The following is a 24,036-nucleotide window of genomic DNA, read 5'->3' as shown; positions in this document are numbered from 1 at the left end:
ATGGAAATTTTTTTAAAAAGATTAAGACACCTGCTTGTCAATCACTAGAAAGGCCTTCAGGACTGAGTCAACATGATGATAAACTGGGCCTGAGGTATTTGAAATAAAAGCTACAGTTTAATGATGGAAGAGAAATTAATGTTGACAACCTACTATGCACCAAAAATATGTTTTATATACATTTTCCCATTTAATCCCCCCATAACCCTCTAAAGTAAATATAATGACCATTATTGTATAGAAAAGAAGTTGAGGTTGGCAACCAAACGATAGAGGTAGGATCTGCACACAGGTGCCTTGGTTCTGCCAAGCCATGTTCCGCTCCTGGAGGAACGGTAGTGCCAAGCTAGCCGGCCTCAAGGTGAGAGCAGGAATCATCCAATTTCAAGATGGTGGGCGGCCCTACTGCACCAATTTATAGATGAGGCTCTGAGAAGTTAAGTGACTCTTTCACAGCTACATAATTAGCCAGTGGATATCCTAGAACTGCCATCCCCTAACGCTTTTTCTACTGGCATTTCTAGTCACCTTGCCATTTTTATCTTGCTTTCTATAGCAAAAAAAAAAAAAAAAAGTAGCCAAAATTATGATATTTTAATATTATTCTTTATACAGACTATAGAAGAGAACCAGCTATTTAGTTGTCTAGGGCTGTCATGAAAAAAATCAACACAAACTCAGTGGCTTAAAGCAACGGAAATTCATTGTTTTGTAGTTCCGGAGCAGAGAAGCAAAAAATCAAGGTGTTGGCATGGCTGCTACCTCCTGGAAGCTCTGGGAGAGAATCCACTCTCTGTTTCTCTCCTGATTTCTGGTAGTGGTTGGCAATTCTTGGTTTTCCTTGCCTTGTAGCTGAGTAACTTGAATCTTTGCCTCCATCTTTACCTGGACTCCGTGTCTCCATGTCTTCTTTTTCTCCCTCTTATAGGGACACTTGTCATTGGATTTAGGGCCGAACCTAAGTCCAGGATGATTTCATCTGGAAATCCTTAACTGAATTACATCTGAAAAGACTCTATTTCCAAATAAGGTCACATTCACAGGTAATGGGGGACAGAACCTGCCTGCCGTATCTTTTTTTTTGGGGGGGGGACACAATTCAACTCACTATCCCAGCAAATGCGCTGTGACCCCCCCAAGGTGATATCTAAGCCTATGAGAGCAACAGGTCCTATAAACCAATAATAAGCAAAAAGGGAGCTGTCATCTCATCTCTCAGAATTATGGATGTATGTGCTGTTAGCTGGGCTTTCCAAGGATTCAATAGGGACTGGTCTGAGCCCCAGTGGCCTCACTTCTGTGACCCTGGGTAAGTGGCTAAATGTCCTTAAGCTTTAGTTTCCTTGTCTATAAAATGGGGGAACAATAGTAACATCTACAGCCAATTTTCACTATTATATATAAAAAGTTATTTTTATATTGTACAATAGTAATTTCATTATTAGCCAGTTCAAAGTCCCAGTAAATAATTCCATTTCCATTTTTTTTTTTTTTTGCATATCTTTTCCTTCTTCCATTCTTTCAGGGTCACTATTATTCCCACAGTATCTTCTGAAAACTTTTATTTTATGTCAGACCCTTGGCACAATAAAAATAGCTTTCTATATTTCATATTTATATGGACATGACTATATGCAGGTGTACACAGGGAGGAAAGTAGAGGTGACGTTAACAACAGTTAATTATGAAATCAAATATTTCCAAAGTGAAGCTACATCTAAATATTTTACTACATTCACAGCTCACAATATGGCTTATCCTAATATCAGATTTAAAAAAAAAAAGTTAAATGTCTTTGGCAAATACCATGTAAACTTATCCTTCTGAAAACAGTTTCATGATCATTTAAAAGGAAATGAATAATATAATTCAAAAATATAAATAGATGATCATATTGGACTGAAACGAGAGCAGATGTTTTAAGTTATGTAAAATCTTGCCCCATCTGGTAAACAGTAAAAATGTCTCAACAACAACCCACAGATGAAATGTTGCCAATAGTGAGGATAGTGGGGATTGGGTAGAAGTCAATTTTACTGGATTACTTCATAAAAAACTTGAAGGCTATTAATATACATATAATAGTTTCACCTCTGACAACTATTATCATTCCAAAAACTATTCTCAAAACTGTTAGAAACTGCATGATCAAGGATACTATCCATCACAGTGGTTAAATGAAACAGTTTGCTTTCTCCCAGTGGACCTGGAACCTAGAAACCCATTCTGGAGTAGTCAAATGTTTAAGTTAATTGAAACATACTCCACTTCCAATCTAGGGAGGATGAGCACCAATAAGAGAATAAAATTAGAGATGGACCAGCCTCCCACGGTTGCAAGCCCCATTCTGTTTATGAAGAGTAGGCGGATCTATCAGGAACATTTGGTTTATGTCAGTTTGCCTTAGAGCTGGGTTTCATCGTGTGAAACTATTTCCAGTCTTTTCAGCTACAAATAGGTGGCTACCAATAAAATCTTGCTGCATTATTCCAAGTTGAATTATTACCAGGGAAGTTTTATAGGAGCAGTAGAGTTGAATCTCTCTGAACATAAGGCCTGTTCTTCAGCCTCCCTACCACTTGGGTCTAAAAGTTGCCATTACCATCACATTTCTTGTCCCCTCTTCATAACTGCTCTATGGAATCCCCATTCCGCTTCACTTATTCATTCCACCTGGAAGGAAGACCTGCCAAGATTCCCCTACCACAAAGATGTCTGTTAAAAGTTAAATCAATCACTCTCCAAAATGTGTGGATTCTTGATTAGAACAATAAGAGGATTTCTCACATTTATGAAGGGCAATCATAGATTCAGATAGAAATAACATGAAGGGAAGAGATTTTAATTATAAGGACAAGTTATTGTGCTGATTTTTAAATATTTGCTCTCCGAATTCAATTAAAAGGGTACCATATTCACATAAACACATACCACCCCATTCCTCAATGTTCTATTTATATTAGAAGTATGTTTAGCAAAACCTTTTTCATAGATTAGTAGAAATGAGACAATTAAAACTACATGGCCAAGACAATGAACATGAAAAATATGAATTAGTATTCTTTTTAATGGTTTTCTAGTCTCACACGTGGAGTTCTTACAAATGCTTCCAGTGAAAAAAAACAAAAACCAACAATATTAATTTAGACAAAATAAGCCCTGGTCTTAGACAGCTGAATTCAATAATTATCTATATTAGCTTTGAAAAATATGTATCAAAAAATATCACATTCCTGCTTAAAACCCTCCAGTGGCTTCCTACTGCATTAGAACAGGACCCAAACTCCTCGTCCTGAGTGATGTGGCTCCAGCCCACCTGCCAGTTCCATCTCCTACCTCCTTCCCTCTCACCACAAAATGACTTCAGACCATTCCTAGACTATGCCAAGCCTTTCCCGCCTCAGGATTTTGTCGATCCTACTCTCCAGAATGTCCTACTTGGCCTGCCCACTCCCACTCCCCAGAATGGCAATTTTTCAGCCTTCAGGTCACCACTACAAGGGAGCTTGCTCTTAGACCCAACTAATGAAGTATCTCCCTTCCTCAGAGACTCTTCTATCCCACTATCCTGTTTGCTTCATAACTTGAATCACAATTTGTAATTATTTTGCCTGTTTCCTGTTTATTGTCATTCTCCCAACAAATTCCATGAGAACGGGGACTACGTGCATTTTGTTCTTTTGTTCTATTTGTCTCCCTGGCCCTAGAACAATGCAATTAGAATGTGCTTAATAAATATCCTTTGGATGTACACGTTTTGGAGATGCAGTGATGACATGACTCATAGTTCTCAAAAAACTCACAGACTGAAGGGAAGAGAAGACAGAAACACAAGTAGAATAAGAGAGGAATGTGAAAATGCTAAAATGGGGCATGGAAGCAAAATGCAAAACCAGGGGAGGGAGATAGAAAATAGGCAGTAATGATCAGAATAGAGTTACAGAGATTTAATGAAAAAAGATGAAATCTGAAAGTGTGATAAGAACCTCAGGAACGAAGGCACCGGAAGAGACAAGTACAAGAGGCTGTGCAGAACAATGGAGAGTTTGGGATGATACAGCAGTGGGTGGATGAAAAGGAAGGGATAAGGGAACAGCACCGGGAAGGTGGCTGGGGGACAGAGAGCAAACAGCATCAATGCTCTGCCAAAGTATTCAGACCAAGCTTAGGGGACACTCCGAGAATGGTCCCATCGGCAGAGAGAATGCCGTGTGGTCCCTACAGAAGTGCGTGCCCCAAGAGGGCTGGTGCGTGTCCTAATGGGGCCAGAGCCAAGGGGAGCCAACAGAGAACCTGGCTGGCAGGGTTCGCTCTGATGCCTCAATGAAAGCCTTTTCACACCTCTTACTCTCTGCTTGCTTCAGCATCTCTGGCTCTTGACTGAATAAGCCCTCCAGAGATAACGGTTCTATCAGCTGTGCGTCAAAAAATGGAACCTTACATTTTCCCCTCTTTAAGTGCATTTCATTACAAGTAGTTACCCCCCCCCCGCCCCAATTCTCAAAGGCTCTGGTGAGTGATAAAGGAAGAGAAGTAAGAACTTGCGTATTTGAGGTTTATGTTTCTAAGTAATGTTTTTAAACTCATGTCTAGTTTTATCAAGAGAGGAAATCAGGCAATTTTTCACAGGGTGAAGATAATGGCTTATGCCTGTGACGGCTGGAGTATCTGGTGCCCCTCTCTCTTTCTCTGGCTTTAATGCCGACTACAGCAGCACTAAACCTCAGCCAGACGTGGGCTGATACAGTCAGTGGGCTGTTTTACCAAGATAAGAATAAAGGTGAAAATAAGTCTTTATGCTCTAGCCACATATGTTTTGCTCTATGATAGCAGGAAGCCCATCCATTAGCTTTTTAGAAAGCTGTTTCTAGTTGACGTAACAGAAAGAGATTTTAAGTCATCAGAAATAACACCAAAAATTCCCTTAAGACCTGTGTTCCTTCTTGGTTCCCTTTTAAAATTAAGAGTAGTTTCACTCTTCAGTGCTACGTAATTCAGTATTTTTAATGTGGACGGTTTTGATTTGCTGTATCTACGACTACCTATGATGATACCACTTCTGCAATAATATTTCTAAACATCATTGGTGAAGTTAAGCACTGCTTTGTTACAAAGACTCTCATAGCCTGATCAAGCTACAAAGCTAGGGCTGGCCTTCATGCAATCATCCGATTTTTGTTACTCTGAACCTACCCTGCCATTAACCACACACACAGAAAGGAAAATACATCGTAACTGCTGTGTTATTATATGGGCTTATGTAGCCATGCATCCAAAGCACCGAAATATTAAAATATGCTGACAGAATCCTGGGGTGGGGCAGGGGGTAGGGAGAGATGGGGAGTAGAGCAACCTCCCCAAGGACAGCTCTCCAGGTTCAAGGACTTGCTTCCCTTCATACTCCTAGAATCTCTGAACTGCAGGCTGGGGGAGTATGCATCACATGGGTGAGGATTTCCCATTCTTGTATGGTCTTCCACCCTAAATAATGAATGTCTATCTTCCCTGTGCATCCATGGTTAACGATGTAGCATATCACAGACACTCAAAAATTGTGTAAAAATGAATAATACGAAAGGAAGAACTATATGAAATTTGCAAACTTAGAACAGTATGGTTTTGGGGTACCTGAGTGTCTCAGTTGGTTAAGCTTCCAGCTCTTGGTTTCAGCTCAGGTCATGATGTCAGGATTGTGAGATGGAGCCCCAAGTCTGGCTCACTGCCCAGTGGGGAGTCTGCTTGAGAGTCTCTCTCCCTCTTCCTCTGCCCCCCCGCAAGTCATACGCACTCTAAAATATATAAATAAATCTTTAAAAAAAAAAACAGTATGGTTTTGTCAAGACTCCCCAAGTTATATCAATACGCCAGGCATATTAGGAAATTCTGAGAAAAATAGTCGTGCTTTGCAAAATACAAGTCTGAGCATACTTCCCCCTACTTAAAAGACTTTCAATGGCTTTGCACTGCATTTAAGGTAAATTCAAACTTCTTCCCATGGCTAAAATGTCTCTGCCTGCTCAGACCCTCTGTCCATCACGCATAGTTCTTTCCTTCTCTCCTACTACACACTCTGCATACTCTGGTACATTTCAGTTCTCGGAACACATCTGTTAACCTTGCTTGGAGGACTCTCACCTGCCCCCTTCCAGTATTTTTAAGACTAAGTCCTTCTTTTGTTTTAGATCTCAACACAGTCACCCCTTTACAGAGACCTTTTCTTATTATCTTAATCAGGCCAAACATTATGGGGGGTTTTTTTGTTTGTTTTTTGTTTTTTTATCATTTGCCAACTTTATAACCTCGCCTCTTTTCTCTTTCCTCTACGGGCCTTAAACACAACTTTCCAATCATCTATTTATGTATGTGTTTATCGTATGTGTGTGTGCTTGTATGCTTTTGTCTCTGCATGAGGAAGTCTGTCCCACGAAGGCAGGGCCCCTTTCTGTCTTGTTCACCATGGTATCCCTAGCATCTAGCACAGTGCCTGGAAAACGGCAGAAGTTCAGTAAGTACTTCTTGATCTTAAAATTGAAGAGTTACGTGCCAGGCCATTGGAACTCTACTATTTCCTCCTGAAAGTACATCTCTGGGCAACACTTTTAAGTGTAGTTGTTTTAAAGCATCTCCGACCCATGTTTTTCAGGCTATCCTTGGAGTAATGAGTCACTGCATCCCTCGTATGAGGATCAAGTGACCAGCCACTTGGACAGCTGAGCCACTGAAATATGATCCATTTTAAGTACAATTTCAAGTCATTTTGATGCGTATAAAAGTACTTGTATTTACAGGGAGCAATCCCTTTTGGAAATCTGGCTCATTAGCAACACTGAGGAGTAATGGAGTGTGATCAGAACATCAGTGCTTCCCTCTGGGGCAGCGGCGCCTTGGGGCCACCGTCTAATAACTAATCTCAACTTGCTAGCAAAGCAGCCTCTTCTCTCAGTCCTGAGAAACCTGCCTGAGGCCAACAGCCATATGCCTTGCTCCTGGCCAGTCTCATTTCACAGAATTACAGAACTTTCTTTCCAATTCTGAAGTGCATTTTTGCTTCTTTAAATAGTAAAGAGCGATCCAAGTATCAATCACGAGCGATGTCCAGTGCCAGACACGTGCTCTCAGCTCTTTATTATTAACGGCTCACCCCCCCACACCTTATGCATTCACATCTCAGTTTCGTATAAGTGGATAAATTTGGTGAGGGTTCATTTTCACTTCTTGACAGTTGCTCTGCTTGTTTAAAATTCTCAGAAGCAACAGCACATGCCGTATGGAGACGAAATGCATGGAGTCCCTGGGAAATTTAAGTCGAAAGGCAATGGCTGTGTCTGCCAGGTTTATCAGAAAGCACAGCTCCTCTCCCTCGCTCTGTACGTCTTGCTTTGAGAAATGCGCAAAAGGTCAGTTGGAATTCAGCCTCATCAAGTGAGCCCTCATCATCAAAGGGCACACGTTAGGTCCTGAACAGCTTACAACTATCTTGGCACCTCCTGCGTTGCCTGCACGGTGGGTCGTGTTTGTTGACAGTGTAATCAGCACGCAAAGGTACTTCAGTTGTCCAGCTGAAACTTTACGGAGTTGATGGGTGTTTGAATATACTCAGCACTCTCTGAAAAGTTTGACATAGCTAAAAACTGAAAGTGTTAGGATAATTACAGCCCTGAAAGGGCATCCACACGGGCTTTGTAACATGACTAACAGTATCGATGGTAACAATTTCCAAGGAACTACAAAGATTGAACGCTCTAGTTAGAGGGGAAAACAACATGTATATAAAAAGCAAAAAGACAACATGAAGTAAGAGCTCATAAGCAAGGACAAATATCTCCCTTCCATTCTTTCAACTGTGCAGTGCTATCCCATTCCATCTAGAAAAATTTAAAACTAGTTACCGGTTACCATTACTACTTACCATTCAAAACTAAATGACTCCACATGATTTACCCATGTTCACTTCTAACCCCTCTTGTCCTCCTGCTCATGCCTCTTCTCCTCCAGGCCCGGCTGGTTTCTGCCTCAGAGCCTTTGAGTTGGCTCTCTGACTCAACGCTTTCTACCAGATGATAGAAAACATCCCAGCTCCAAGGATCCCCCTGTCCCCATCATCCCACCTATGTTTCATTTCTTTCAAGGCTTCTCACTATGATCTCTTATTTACCAAAATTATCTTATTTACTTGTTTTCTTGTTTTTTATTTGCCTTTCCACTCCAGGAAGTAAGCTCCACGAGGGCAGAAACTTGGTATATCTTATTTTCTGCTGTGTACACAGGCCCTACGTCTGCCACACAGTATGCTTACCAGAGAGGTACTGGATGAATAAATGAATGATGAATAAAGCATTACTGATAGTAACAAACACTTGAACGCTTTATATTAATAAAGCACAGCAAAACACAGAACTGCAAGGAAAGTATAAAATGGGTGGAGTAGATACAAGGAACAGAGCAGTTCAGGGGAGAAAGAATCCCTATGGAATAAATCCATCAGAAGGGGTGCCCCCAGGCAGCTGGGCCATAAAAAAAGGGTGAATTTGGGGACGGGAGGCTTGGAGGAAGGGATTTGCTACAGTGAATGTAAAGGAAGAAACAATGTATATAATATATTAGGGGGCATATAAATCCATCACAAGATACAGGAGAGGTTCAAGTAGGAAAACAACAGGAAATGAAAACAGAGCTTCTATGCGGAAGGCTTTGAATGGTACTGTAAAAAAAAAAAGTAGTGTAGGATTATAAGCATTGATGATAATAGCATTACAAAAGAGCGAGACAAGTAGAATACTAACAGCATAGGGTTAAAAGCCTTGATAAATTATAAAAGAGCATGAAAATAGTCATCACAATGATCAGAAAGTGTTATCTCTAGGTAATGAGGTGTTATCAAAAGACAATCATGGTCATAGAAGGCTCCCCGAGAAGCTTCTAGAGCACTGGCAATGTTGTTTGTTGATGGGACCAGTGCTTATACAAGTACCTGCTTTGCAGATATTCTTTAAATTGTATATATGTGTGCGTATGCTTTCCTTTTTACAAGATTTTATTTATTTATTTGACAGAGAGAGATAGACAGCACAAGCACGGGGAGCGGCAGGCAGAGGGAGAAGGAGAAGCAGACTCCCCACTGAGCAGGAAGCCTGACTTGGGGCTTGATCCCAGGACCTGGGATCACCACTTGAGCCAAAGTCAGATGCTTAACCAACGGAGCCACCCAGGCATCCTAAACACACATTTTTTAAAAGGCAATAAAACACAGCGGCTAGGAGGGGAGGCACTGTGTTCGGATGGCTGGGCTTCCATCCGAGCTTTGTCACTGACCACTTGTGTTTTCTGCCGTGTGTTCCCTCCTTCCTCTGAGTCTCAATTCTCGCCTTGGTAAAAACAGGGTAATTTACAACCAATTTCATGGGTTGTCATGAGAATGAAATGAAAGAATACAGGTAAGCCATTTAAAAGGCTGTCTGGAATATAGTAAATACCCATCGTTGGTATCTGTTCATATTAATTCCACTGGCCTTTGTATGTCAACTGCATTCGATTGGGTTGCATCTTCCCTGTGCTGTGTGTTGATAAAAGCGGATGACATGTTCTCTCTGGAAAGGCCCTGACACCTAAGGAGACTCGGTTAACAAGACTCCATCCCAGTGACCCACATCACAGGGACTCCCCCTTTATCCAAACGATATATCCCACAAGCTCCACTGACTTAGGGTTGGAAGACTCGTGAGCATGCATAGATATCGAAGATGCAGGGTCTTCCCAAGATGGGTTACACTGGTTACACGGAACTACTCAACCTAAATTTGAGAAATTACAGACTCGATATGTCAGTTTTATTATTATTAAGAATCTGCTTTCATACTCATGCCATCCAAAATCATCTCATGGTACACACATGCAGTAATACTGGTGCTTTCGGTTACAAGGATTTTCTAAACTACTATGCACGTAGTTACTTACTATGTGCCAAGTCTTGCTTAAGCCATTTTTACAAATATTAATTCATTTAATCCTTATAATCACTGTTTAAGCTCTTGCCAGTTTTAATATAGGGGAGCGATAAGGGTCCAGTTCAAAAACTATGGCCACATACAAGAATTATCTGGCATATTATTTTCTTGGGGCTGCTGTAACCAAGTGCCGCACACCAGATGACTTTACACAAATTTATCGTCTCACGGTTCTGGAGGCTAGACATTCGCAATCGAGTTCTCAGCAGGCTGGTTCCTTCTGTGAGGAAAATGTGTGCCACACAGCCAAGCCCCCCCCCCCCCAGCTTCTGGTGGCTACTGGCAATCTCTGGCCTCCCTTGACTTGTAGAAGCATCACCCCAATTTCTTTATCTTCACATGGTGTTCTCCCTGTATGCAGGCCCAATCCCCCCTTTTTATAAGGACACCAGGAAATTGGATGGGCACACATCCCACTCCAGTATGGCCTCATCTAAATTCAAGTATTACATCTGCAAGGACCGTTTCCAAATACAGTCATATTCTGAGCTTCTGGAGAATAGGACACCATTATATGAAGTTAGGGGGACACAAGTCAACCCACAACACTTGGAGAGCTCTTAAAAGTAAGGATGTTCTATGTTCATTTAGAACCTTCAGAGATGATCCCTGTTTTGCCATAAATTTCCTGAGTAATTATGGCCCAGCTACCCTGTGACGGGGTCCATGGACTTGTACCTAGAAATAATCACTGTAAGCCAAGGAGATGATACGAAGAGTTTCTTCTGTCACAGGTTTTACGTGCAGTTGGAATGCTCTGCCTGCAATCATTCAGGCGTGAGGAGCTAAAAATCCGATATTAGTGAAAATCTCAGCATTGCAAAAGGAGGTACAACAGTGGAGAATGAGCGCATGAATGAGACAATGACTATTTCAGTGAATGGAAACGTAAAGAGGGGAATCGGTATGGCTTTATGATTCAAGCCTGTCATCAAGATTGATGACAAAGTTGAATGATTCCAGAGGAAGAAAGGGATTTTCCCCTTTCAACAATGAAAAGCAACATGTATGAAGTGCTCACTCAGGCAAGGCACTACACCAGGTACCAGAAACAGAAAGGTGGGTGAGACCCCATGCCTCATCCCAAGGAGCTCATGGTCTGTTGGGCAGAAAACAGATGAACAACAATAATACAATCTGATGAGAGCAATAATTCAGATGACTAAGATCTATGGGAGAAATCCAAGGGAACATGGTAGGCTCCTCTGGCATCATTCAGAAGAAGTGACTCCAGGCTTAGGGACTCGGGAGGCTTATACTCAGAAAAAAACCCATCTATTGACATCTTGCCCTACAAAATAAAAGTGAATCAGAGGTAGGAACAACATTCAGTCCTGGACACAGGACCCAGATCTAAGACTAGGGTTCTTGTTCCTGCTTATTACACAAGCACGCGCACGCACAGGCGCGGAAATTATCCAGGGCCAGGGGATTCTGTGTTTTCTGAGGATTCATCCTTTTTACAAGCTAAGTGTTTTTGTTTTTCCCAGTTTCTGTTTTCTCTGACATCTATCCACTAAGCTATCCAATATCAGGGAGCAACTTCTTAAATTTCTGTAAAGAGATAAACATCACTGAGCTCAAAGAAATCAAAGAACTTCAGGATGATCTGGTCTGAGTCATCGTCACCTCCAGTCCTCCAGGAGAGTATTTTTGACATAGATCACGTGAAAATCAGAAGTGATGACCCATTACTGCTCAACTGAGTCTCTGCCAGGATTATTTTTGCATCATTTCAGGGGTGTCTACAAACTTGTCAAGAGGAGACCATACATGCCTATTTCCTATAGGTTACCCATTTATTTAGAAGGGATAACAATCAGAGCAAAAGTAAAGTGGCAGCAGAGAGTGGGAGGAAAAACATCTTTACACATTTTTGCCCTTGCCCCTTGCTTCCTCATGTGTAAAAGCTGACACTGGTCTGTGCAGGAAGGACTCTGCCAGAGTGAAGGAAGATGACCAGTCCTTGCTACGCCACAGATTTTTTATACTTAGAATTACATCTTCCTTTCTTCCAAAAAAAAAAAAAAATTATAGCAATTATTTATGAATTTCTGGCCGTTTTCGTTTTCTTTTGCTGCTATAAGAAATGATCACCACACACTTCGTTATTTATAACAATGCAAACTTATTATCGTGCAGTTCTGTTGTGAGAAACAAAACACGGGTCACCCTGGGCTAAAATCAAGTTAAAATCAAGCAGGGCTGCTCTGCTCCTTTCTGGAGATTCCCAGCAAGGATCCGTATCCTTGTTTTCTCTAGCTTCCGGAGGGCGCCTGCCTGCCTTGTTCGCGGTCCCTTCTTTCATCTTCAGAGCACTTCTCTCCAATCTCTGCTTCCACTGTCACATCTTTGCTGATTCTGACCCTTACGTTTTCCTTTGCTGAGGGTCCTTGTAATTGCACTGAGCTCACCCAGACGACCTAGGATCATCTTGGCATCTCAAGATCCTTGGTCACATCATCAAAGTCCTTTTGCCATGCCACACTCGTAGGTTATGGGGAATGGGGCGTGGGCACCTTTGACAAAGGCGGGGGCGTTAGTCACCTACCACACTGAGTAAGGAGCTGTTTACAAGGTTTTGGCTCTCTTGCTTCTTGAATCAAACTCTACTCCAGGAAGAACATATCTCCATCTTTTAGCCAACCCTGGACAACATCTTAGACTCCAGTTTGTACAGGCTTTAGAAAGCCAGACTCTTAGCAACCACCAAATGAGTGTTTCAGCTAAGATACCCAAGTCTTTAGAGGAAGGAGGCAGATATGATTGATAAGGTGCTAAAAGTTAGCATGTCTGCACCATTAGCTTCTATGTAAGTTTCTTATAGCTCCAGCAGAGCATTGCACATTCCTCCTGCGAGGTAGGCACATAGTAACTTTAATCTTTATTGAAAGAGTTAACGAGCCTGTTATAAAAATAGGTGCAATCTGATATGCCAGTATTTTTGCATGGCAGGATCAAAATTAATTTAAAAATAAAAGGGTTCTAGTCAGACAGGAGGGACACAAAAACACTCAAAATTGGATAGAAATTTCATTTTAGTCCTCCAAACAGCTCAGAAAACAAAGACAAAAAAGCAAGTGAAACCGACTATTTATAATGAGCTCCCACTTTTTACAGTGTTACATTTGTTATATGTGTTACGTATACATTTACTTGAACGCTTGACAATAATAAGTGAAGGTAAAGCATTTTAAGGCAAATCGACCCACTTTCCAGGCACAGCAAATATAGTCTGTGAAACTAGACGGAGTAATTCAGTGTTATTAAATAACACATTTTATCTTTTGTCTGCCACCTGCTCCCACTCTTTCCTAAAACAAACTTGGCAACCATACCTTGCTCATTTCGTTTCATTTTCTATGAAAGCAAAATCTCATTCATAATCTCCACGTCCTACAAATCACTTGTAAATCTGGGGTGGGTAGGCACAAATTCATTTTTACCCACATAATTTAAGGTTTTGTGGGGGCTTTTTTGTATTGTTTGGGGTTTTTTTGTTTTTTGTTTTTGCCCAACAGTCAGTAATAATAATAAATAATGTTTAAAGTTTTCCCTAACCCCTGCATCTCATGCTAGATGAAGCAGCAGTAGCCTTTGTCCCCACCACCAAACATTTCTGGATCGAAAAGTGTCTTAGTTCTATAATCTCAAGGAAAAACTCATTTTCTTATGCACTTTTAAAATTAATAGTCTATAATGCATTCTCTTTATGAGTGCGAGAGAATAGAATACAAAAACAAATGCTTATTTGTTCTCTCTGCTGAAATTGTCTAATGTTAGAAGAAGAAACTTTGCTTTCCACAGAAAATACTGGCTTCCCCATTAGCCATCTGCTAGATGGTGGGAATGTTCTGTGTGGCTTTCTCAGCTGGAACATTTGGGAAATGAATACATTGTTGCAAGAACTCACATTGTTGGCCATAATGTTTGTGATAATGTTGTTGACTTACCAGATGTCCTGGAAATTCCTGGGGTGGAAGTATTTCCAGTCGTTCCAAACCCCTCCGTTTCGCTGCAGAATGGTGTTTGGTATGTATGACTTCAGCTATTTCTCATGGTTTAGCACGGTATTTTTCATCCGGTCATTCTGTAGACTGAAACAAGATGGAAAAGGATTCCACTGGACTTCTCACGTTCTTCCAAACTGCCCTGTTCGTCACGGCGTCACAGACCTGTAATTTGCCATTTTTCAAAATAACTCTTTCTCCAACCCCAACTATATACATCTATCTCTATGTAAGATTAAATAGCATGACCTTCCTTGTACGTGTCTCCAGCTGGTAGAAAAGCAACAAAGTCTAACAGTTGAATGCTTTGCTCACTCATTATGCCTAAGGAGTTTGTTTGAAATGTGAAATCACCTGTTTTCAGCCCTGGCCTTCCCTTTTGAAATGAGATTAATGAAGTGATGAATAAAGAGAAAAGTCCTTTACACTCTGGCATGAAAATAGATTAGACTTCTTCTTTTGCAAATGGAATTATCTCTTACAGATCCGCTTCTCTACCTATTTGCCTTTCATTTAAAGCAAGAGAATTCTCTGACCAGAGTGAGGACTTACTCTAAATGGGAAGCCATTTTAATATTCCACACAATCTTGACTGTCGTGCCAATCACACACGGCTGTATTTATTTGTCAAACGATACTACCTGATTGATTTTTTTATAATAATATTTTTTATTATATTATGTTAGTCACCATACAGTACATCCCTGGTTTTTGATGTAAAGCTCGATGATTCATTAGTTGCGTAGAGCACCCAGTGCACCATGCAATACGTGCCCTCCTTACCACCCATCACCAGTCTATCCCATTCCCCCACCTCCCTCCCCTCTGAGGACCTCAGTTTGTTTCTCAGAGTCCATAGTCTCTCATGCTTCATTCCCCCTTCTGATTACCCCCCTCTCTTTATCCCTTTCTTCTCCTACCGATCGTCCTAGTTCTTATGTTCATAGATGAGAGAAACCATATAATTGTCTTTCTCTGCTTGACTTATTTCACTTAGCATTATCTCCTCCAGTGCCGCCAGGATACATTTTTACCCCTTACTTCTATCAAAAAGAGACACTGTAAAGGTTTACACCTCCAAAGATTTTTAAAGGCAACTCAATTTATATTCGAGTACCCTATTCCACCACATCATTCCAGTTTCGTTTGTTCTTTGGAGCTTACATGGTGTCAAGACAAAGGGGTGGCCTATCTGGTCCCGCGTCACTCATCTTTACAAGCACCCAATGGCTATCCATCATCCATCTCAGTGCTCTGCCATCAGCTATGCCACAGAGACAACCCTGTCCTTCAGGGTGGCCCCTCCAGCCCTGCTCATTCTTTCTGTTGTCTGTGGACATGGGAATAGCTGATGAGCTGTCTGGGGCATGTCCTGTCAGACAGAGCCCTCCCTTCACTGGGCTTTTCCATTTTGGGGGGGTCTCCATTGAGAAAGTCAACATACTCGTTTTCCCCTTAGGTTTCATATCCTCTTGTTCCGTGGCTCTGCCTCCACAGTGCTCCTCCCACAAACAAAGCCAGGTCCCTCCCCAACTCGCAGGCACACTGAGGTCTCTGCTCTCCCTTCACCTTCCTTCCTCTTCATTCCACCTTGAGGCATCCATACTCTGGAGGGCATTGCCTCTACTAAAACAATCTCCTAAAAGGAACCTTTTGGAGAATAACCCTTGTAGGAACTTTGTCCCCCTCTATCCCTCCCTTGAGGCGAGAATTACAAAGCCAGCTATCTGCTTGAATGCTGGAAGGGAAGAGGGAGCAAGGAAACGGGAGAAGACATTTAAAAGCATCCAGTGATATCGTGCCAAGCCCTAGCTAGAAACAGAAGAGAGAAATAAACAGAAGAGAAGGCCAAAATGGAGGACGGAGTGTCAATAACTTTTTTTTCTGATACTCCGAGAATTCTCTCCAACCGCCTTTGATAGAGGCTGGTATCCATACGACACACCTCCACACCTCCTCATTCTGCCCACCGCTCCACGTGCAAGCACCCTTATATTTCCAACCTTGAATTTGATAATTGCCGAGAGTTATTCAATCTATGAATAAATGAATAAATAAATACAAACTGGTGACTGAAAAAAACATTATCTACCATCTCACAGTCGCTTAACACGGTATGCTCTTCCAATGGAAAGTTTGTTTTTTTTAATTAGCAAGTGCCATCTACTTTGAGAATATCCCCATAAGACAGAAAAATCATAGAAATGCAGGGCTGAAAAAACTTGATCTAATCCAGTGGTTTTCAAGCTTGACTGTACCTGTTATCACCTGGGGAGATTTCACAAATACATATGTAATCCATCCTACCCCAGACTAATGGATTTAGGTAAATCCCAATCACTGATATTTTTAAAAGCTCCCTGGGTGTTTCTAACACACTGGAGGTGGAGAACCTCCCCCATTTACACAGGTGAGTAGTCATTTATCCAAGACGCACCATCACAAGTGAAAAAGCAACGGCTGACAACTGCTTCTCCTGACCCATTGTCGTCCATTCTTTCCTCCACACCCCCACTAAATCCCAACATTATAAACCATCTCCCAGTGTCCAAAAGAGGTTCTGCTCCAGTTTATTTCAATGCTGAAGACAACACATTAGAATAGTATCAAAACCATTCTCATGGTTGTCTCACTTCAAAAGCTGTAACATTCGTTCCCATTTCCCCAAAGAGTTACTCCACAGCCCCCAACCCCACCCGGTCCACATGTTTGATAAATGTTAAACAACACCTTTATGAGATGGCATTCCATTCTAGAATGACATTTAAAAGCTCTGAAGTTTAATTGCTGTGGATAACCATCGATCATTGCCGGGATGCCCCTGGGACAGTGGACTTTGAGGTATGCCATCCATCTCCTGGCGATATTGTGGCTGGCTGCCTTCCCCTCTTCATCACCGGTTGATGGGGCTGATGGAGATCGCTGCCACACTTTGAAAGTGCCTTCCATTCCCTCACCTGCTCTGCATAACTACTGAACGGAGCCGTGTTGTGACAGTCTGCCTGCTCTTCCCTGCTCAGATTAATGAATACAGCTTTAGCTGTTAATTCAAAGCTAGTCAAGCTTATATCCAACAATTAGAGACCAATTTTCATATTCAGCGCGAGTGTATGTGTGGAAGGGTGTGGGAGCAGAGTGCAATTTGGCGTGATTCTTTACATCTGGGGGGAGCGGAAGAAGGAAGAGTAGGGGATCCTGAAGACAGTACCGGCAACTCTCACTGGTCTGGCTACAACAAACCGTTTCAAGCCTCCACGTCTTCGCCAGCTACAATGATGCGACCCCGGGGGTTTGAGCTTCCTGCCCTGCAGCTAGACTGCAATCCATCAAAAATAACAAGCACACGGAAGGCCCCTGTGCACTCCTGCCTTCGAGGAGGGTCAGCAGCTAAGCCGGTCTTTGAAGGCGCTTTAGGATCAGAGCCCCACATCTCCCACTCCTCTTTTCCTCCCTCCACAATAAGAAATGAAATGCTTACTTGTACACAGAATTATGTAAGGGACCCCATCTGCCCCCTTCCAGGGTCATCCAGGGCAACGGAAATGGAATACTCAAATTCTCAACCCTGAAATGTCCTTCCCACTAGAGCAAGGGCTACAAATGCTCTGTCTTGCGCGGAAAAGCTATCTACAGACCCCAGGTGCCAAACACTGTCAAGATGCACTCCTGCCGGAATTTCTATTTACAGAAAGGAGAACACAGGAACTGCCAGAGCATTCCTGCCCCTGGTTACTGATGGTACAGGTGGTTCAGAGGAGCACATGCCCATCCACGGTAAGCTACACCTTTGCCCTGGGAACAGAACTCTCTCCTGAGTCACTTTGACTGATCTTATTTTTCAAGCCGGCGGGCCTGGGGCCGGAGCACAGTACCTAGCAGCAGGCGGCAGTAGGCAATGTTGATAAAGTCTAGTTACTTGCTTTATTGACTATCTTTTCGCTCTGCTGCAGTATTTAGCAGTCGTCTCTGGCATCAGACTAGCTCGGCTACGCAAGGAAGGATCAATAATGGAATTGTTGTCCCTTTCGAAGCAGCGCACCCATGAGGACCACATGGAGATGGTACAGGTGTACAGTTTACGCATCTCCACCCGCAGGTGAAAGGCAGCCAGTCAGAAGCAGCACATGCTATAACCCCTTCTCCAGGCCTCCGTGAGGCTCAAATGTTTGAATGAAGTCTCTGCTGCTTTTAAGGGGTGTCAATTATTTTGTCCAAAAACTAGTGATTAAAAAGACCTAACGTATAGTACTGATGCTGGCAATAAATGAGATAAATATAAAGCATTTAGCGTAGTGTCTAGTACATAGGTTGAACTTAATAAATGATACAGTGGAAAACATATCAATAATGGGTCCTGTCTCCCTGTGAGTTTATACCGAATTGGGAACACATACAGTAACAGAGCAAATAAATAAATGTTTATAGATTGAGTGAGGGCTCCCAATGATGGAAGAAACAGTGACTCTGACAGAGAATGATCAGGAACAAGGGCACTGCTTTGGATAGGGTGGTCAGGGGGAGCCACTCTGGGGAGGGGACACTCATGCTGCGATCAGACAAGAAGCCAGAAGAGCGGGACGCATGGCAGGCCAAGCACAGGGAACAGAAACCACAAGCACTAGGAGGCGGCAAAGAGAGGAGAGTGGCTGAAAGATGGACATCCAAGGGAGAGAACGGGGTGAAGGGAGGTGGGACAATTCTGATTGTGCTTCAAGTTCTTGCTCCTCCAAGTGTGGTCCTGGCATCACCTGGCGCTCGTTGGAAATGCAGAAACTCAGGCGCCGCCCCAGACTACCCATCCAGAATCCGCATTTTAGCAAGATCCCTGGACGATGCCTTTGCACACTGTGAGATTAAGAACACTGGCTTAGGAAGCCACTGAAAAGTTTAGGCAGCACAGTGGTGTGATGTGCTTTGTATTTTTAAAAGATTCACTCCTGATGCTATGGTGAAAATGGATTAGGGGAAAGAGAGCGTATTTTTACTGCTATTTATGATTACTTTCGAAGTCACCTGCCTAGCTTACTGTTCCTTCTCCTTCCGAGGTAGGGTCCTGCTGTAATCTGGCCATTTTCCACCTGAAGTCCAGCCCAGTGGCTACTGCCCTGCTCTAAGCTGATGCACTGCTCAGCGCCACTGTCCCCCTGCCTTGTATTTTCAAGTGTCAGCTGTTCTTGTGTTCCCCAGATCTCAGCTCTGCCCACCACACCAGGAAGCCCACCCTCTAACATCCTGATGAACCCCCTCGGAGGCTGGAGACAGGCCTGCCTTTGGTCCTGCACCCCACACCTTCAGCTGGCTCCCTGCAAGACTGGGCCTCTACCTCAGAGGTGGCTCCGGGCCACATCCACCTGTTCCCACTGCGTGCCCCCTTCCACATTCCAGGAGTTCAGAGGCCAAGTGAAAAGTGAGTATTCTCAGCCACTATAATTACATTCCAAAGAGGAGAAGGGACTTCATAAGTAAATGCTAACCATCTTCACAGTAAAAAAATAATAATAATAAAACGTTTTTAATCGATTGTTGGGGGGAGCTGTTAATGAGCTAACCACTTTTAATTCAATATTTGACAGTAATTGCAACAGAATTACCTTTAACAAGAACCTCTATGGGTTTTTAGCAGTCAGATGAGGTAACAGAACAGTTCTGTTAAGGAACTGAAATATAATCAAAGGAGCCTTCATGCCTGTTGCTGAATTTGAGTGACAAGACTACCAACAGTAAGCCCCAAAGATGGCTAATACCGGTTGTCTAGAAAAAGAAACACAAGATAGCCCTGTGCTCCGTGGAGAAGAGTCTAAATGCCCGGGCTGGTGGAGAAGGCAGGTTGTTGAGGATGGACGGAGATCTCGCTTGGCTAGAAGCTATCAAGGAGGCTGGGCGCCCAGGGCCAAGAACATGAAAGTTCACCGGTAACTCTGGCAGCAACACTGCGAGTACACTGAATCCCTCCGATTCCGTGGCAACGGTGAACATGATTTCCTGTCACCCTGGGGTGCTCTGGAGAGCAGGCACTGTCCATGCTGGTGCTAAGCACCCTTCTCTCAGAATGGCAGCGTAAAGCAGCCCTTCTATTAGCAGAGCTGAATCGGACCTGTGAAATGAGGGCAACATTAAAAGAGGGGTGTTTATCTGAGAGACAGAGGAGAGCCGGTGAGAACATCGTGAGGGTTTAATCAGGTCGCGTTGCATTTCATCCTCGGGAGATCTGAGTGAGGCCGCCGGGAACACTACAGAGGCATGGCTCCAAAATTGTTTTCATTACGCACTTTCTTGAAACCCTCTGAAGAAGTTCACCTTTCTCACCTCAAATGGCTATGTCATCACCTTTATTTCTGCTCTTACTCTGGCTCTAATGGATTTTCTGAGCTTCTAGCTTTGAAACCATCTAGAAAGACAGCCTCACCTGAGTACCACAGCTGTTACTCAGATCAAATGTCATCCATCCTCAGGGACAGCTTTAACCTCAGAATGATGTTCAAATTTGGGGGTTTAAAATCAAGCAAACAGATTCTATATATTTTCGATGGTCTCTAAAAGAAGCTTCAGGAAGACAACTCTTCTATTTTCTCTCAATTTGACAATATATCTGTTACAAAACAAATAAAGGAAGTCAAAATGACATTTTATACGGTATCTTTGGGGGGAAATAATGTTAGAAGAAAAAAAAATCACTAACCAAATATTCACATTGCTTTATAAGGGAAAAGAACCTTTGGATACAAAGTTCATATTTGACAGGTAATGTGACAATAAAAGGGGGAGAAACATGAATTAAAATGCAATGAAAAGTTCATACTCTCCGTGCACAGAAAAATAAGTGAATGTCCTTAAATTGATCAGCTCTCCAGCTGGGAGAAGGCTCCAGATGATTGATGGATGCGTGATGGTTTTTCTTTTACATAGATGTTGAACCATAGTGAGGAGATTAATTGGAGGTGCTTTTTAAAGAGAATTCATAAACGCATTTGTAATGCACTGTGCTTTGCATAGAGGAGAAACTTAAAAGTGCTTTTACAATATATCCAAAACCAAGGGAGAGGCTGATGGTGGAGAACTAGGGATCCTACGTATTTAGGGTGAAGAAAAAAAATGCTCTGAACATTGGAATTCATTGGGAAGCTAAACGTAAAGGTGATGGCAGAGGGCAAAGCCAAAGGTGGTGGCTAAACCCTGGGGGAAGAGCCGGTAATGCGTCGTCACAGCCACAAACCACTCAGCGAGTTCTCAAGTTCTCATCGATAAAACCCAGGAGACCCACTGGCTGTCATGCCGCAGAAAGACAGAGGCTGAAAAAGCGTTGAAGCAGAATCTGATTACGTGCATAAATGTAATTCCCTAAACTGACTACTCATGAAAATCATGTGAGAAGCTTCTGAGAGAAGAGATTCTAGGGTTCCCTTGACACTCATGGAATCAGAATCCCCAACTGGACCCCAGGGTATTTCCTAGAATTGAGAAACTCTGTTTCTTTTTTCAGCTGAATCAGCATGGTTTTAGACCCATGGTTGAGTACAAGGTATGGAGCGCCCATTTTAATGACGAAACATTTGGGAAGATCACTGTGTTTATAGTCGTAGGGTCTGCTACTATTGCTAAATGAGCAACTTAGCATGCATAGCTCTGAGGTCAGTGGCTGGGAATCACCGATAGGGAGCATGAGCGTTGTGGAGCAAGTACTATGTTCACCACTGTTTTCGCAGACCCTAACACCGTGCCCACTATATAATGGGTGATCGTGAAACATTCAACTAATTAGCGAATCAGAAGGCCTCCAAATTATTGTGTCTCTTTCAGGTACGAGTGAAGATTCAGGAATACTGTATCCAGTGGATTGCAAAGATCAGAGTGGAGAGCACATCATAGCGAAGTTTGAGAATCGCAGAAAAACTGGACCCAGGAATCTTGCCCGCCTTGACCTTTGAGACCTTTGTGATTATTCCTTTGTATCTTGTGCTTATCCCAGTGACAGGTTCACAAGAGGTGTACAATAAATGTACAATAAGTACCATTTGTTCAACAAATCAATGTATCCTTTCCTAGGGTCATTAGGAGAAGTCAGATTCATCAGTTATGAGGAAAACTCGGGGGGACCTCTTCCAATTATCTTCAAAATAAAAACACACTAAAGAGAAACTACGACTATATCTAAGCTATATGAATGTCATTAATTTACACGATTCTTAGATCAAGAGAAAGCTATTTTAAGTTCCTTAAACGGTTAATTTATCAATTTTTTATTAAATCAATAGAAATGAAGGTGTATGAAACCTCAAGGAGTTTCTCCATCATATCCACCATGATTCACCCATTTCTGTGGATTTGCCAGCCACAGCGACAGGTAGAATCGTATCTCAGGATTTCTGACAGCCTTCGCTACTTGTGGCCCCTCCCTGGCTACATGTCAGATGGGAGCGTAAGTGCTGGGGCCAACTTCTGCATTATCATCTTAGGAATGAAGCTGCCTATCTATGCCTCCCTCTATTTTCCCTTCCACTGGCTGCCATGTGGACCTGGCAGTGACCCAGACACGGACACCACCGTGAATGATGGTGGAGCCACGAGATGGAAGGAACCTAGGTCCTTGAATGACTGTCATGAGCAAACCCTGCCCCAGAAGCCTAAACTGCTGGCCTTCGGACTGTTATGTGAAAAAGCAATAACTTCCTTCCTTGAGTCCCTGTATTTGTGATTTCTTTCTTTCAGAAATTTAGCTAATGCCTAAATTTTATACTCCTTATTCTAAAGTTCTGGAATTTCATTTATATCCAACAGGCAAAACATCGAATGGTTTGTCTACTGTGGGTATACCAGTAGCAAGTTTTCCCTCAACAGGCATTGTATGGATTAAAGCAAGTACTCTACTTTGTTATTCGACACAGATGACAACCACCAACAGAAAATATTCTCAAGACAACTGTGCCAAGTAGTGAAAAACGGTGAGACCACAAAGCTAAAAATATTATGATACACAGCATTTTTTGACCTAGATATATCATCTGAAGGTGCATTTTGTTTGGCATACTTTAAACACATTCTCAGTGACAAGAAACAATATTTGTGAGTTTATTTCTGGGCATGTGCATAGAGTTAATTAGCAAACTCCCAACTCACTGTGCATGCAAATTTCAAAGTTCAAGAAGTGGCAATTTACTCACATAAACCTTATGCAGCTTTCATTGTTTTGTCAGATCTGCTTACTTAAATGCATAAATTAAGTACTATGTGTTGTACCCACTTAGAAATATGGCAGGATTCCTTGGGAGAAGTGAAAATTAAAATGTCAGGAAGAAAAAAGCTTTGCCATCTCACCCTCAAAGGTGCGCCATGGGAAGAACGTCAGTTTTGGGAGATGTGTTGGCTGCCAGGCCAAGTGTGGCAATAAAATCTGGCGCTTCTCCTAGGCCACCCCTCCTGACACATACAGTTACTCTTGGCACAGGGGAAGTCTATATGCTGGGCACTGAGGACACCCAAGCTTCAGGGAAACGGTCAAGCACAGAGCTCACCTCTTCTTTTCCCAGCGTTTCATTTAACATTTTAGGACCAAAAATGGATTCAAGATTCTCAGGTCAAGGTTACTTTGTTTTTACACATAGAACAGACTTAATTTTTTTTTGTCTGAATGGTCCACACGTTCCTGGTGGAAGGCTAAATTTTCTTTGCCCTGCCTCCTTTATGATAGAAACTATCCCCTATTTTAAAAGATTAGGATTACCCCCCACAGTACTTGGTGAAATTGCTTGGTACCATACTTATTCACTTAATATATGTCAATGCTTTGCTTAAGACTACTTTAAAACAGACTACTTATACCTGTATTAGTTGAGATTGCTCAACGGCTTCCACGATGTATTTTAAGTGACTCAGGTATCCTTGCAGGTGATGAACAGGCTTCTCCAACAACATCTGGCACTTCAAGATGGCGCAAACACGTGTGTCACGTGCACATGCACACACACACGCCTGCGCATACACACTTACCCTTGGCAAGACTGAATGGGTCAGCAGACATAACAAAG

At 42.4% G+C, this 24,036-nt stretch overlaps 1 long non-coding RNA gene across 1 annotated transcript in view; it reads right to left on the bottom strand.

Annotated features, from left to right (window-relative positions):
• Positions 1-14,102, bottom strand: part of LOC103677546 — a 122,437-nt gene extending 108,335 nt beyond the window's left edge. Inside the window, exon 1 of the long non-coding RNA XR_572435.2 lies at positions 13,958-14,102. This is a non-coding gene — a long non-coding RNA (uncharacterized LOC103677546). The remainder of the gene's footprint in view (positions 1-13,957) is intronic.
• Positions 14,103-24,036: the final 9,934 nt, after the last annotated feature.

This window comes from Ursus maritimus, unplaced genomic scaffold (genome assembly GCF_017311325.1).
Source record: "Ursus maritimus isolate PB19 unplaced genomic scaffold, ASM1731132v1 scaffold_10, whole genome shotgun sequence".
Taxonomy (NCBI): domain Eukaryota; kingdom Metazoa; phylum Chordata; class Mammalia; order Carnivora; family Ursidae; genus Ursus; species Ursus maritimus.
This window is presented reverse-complemented; position numbering and strand designations above follow the sequence as displayed.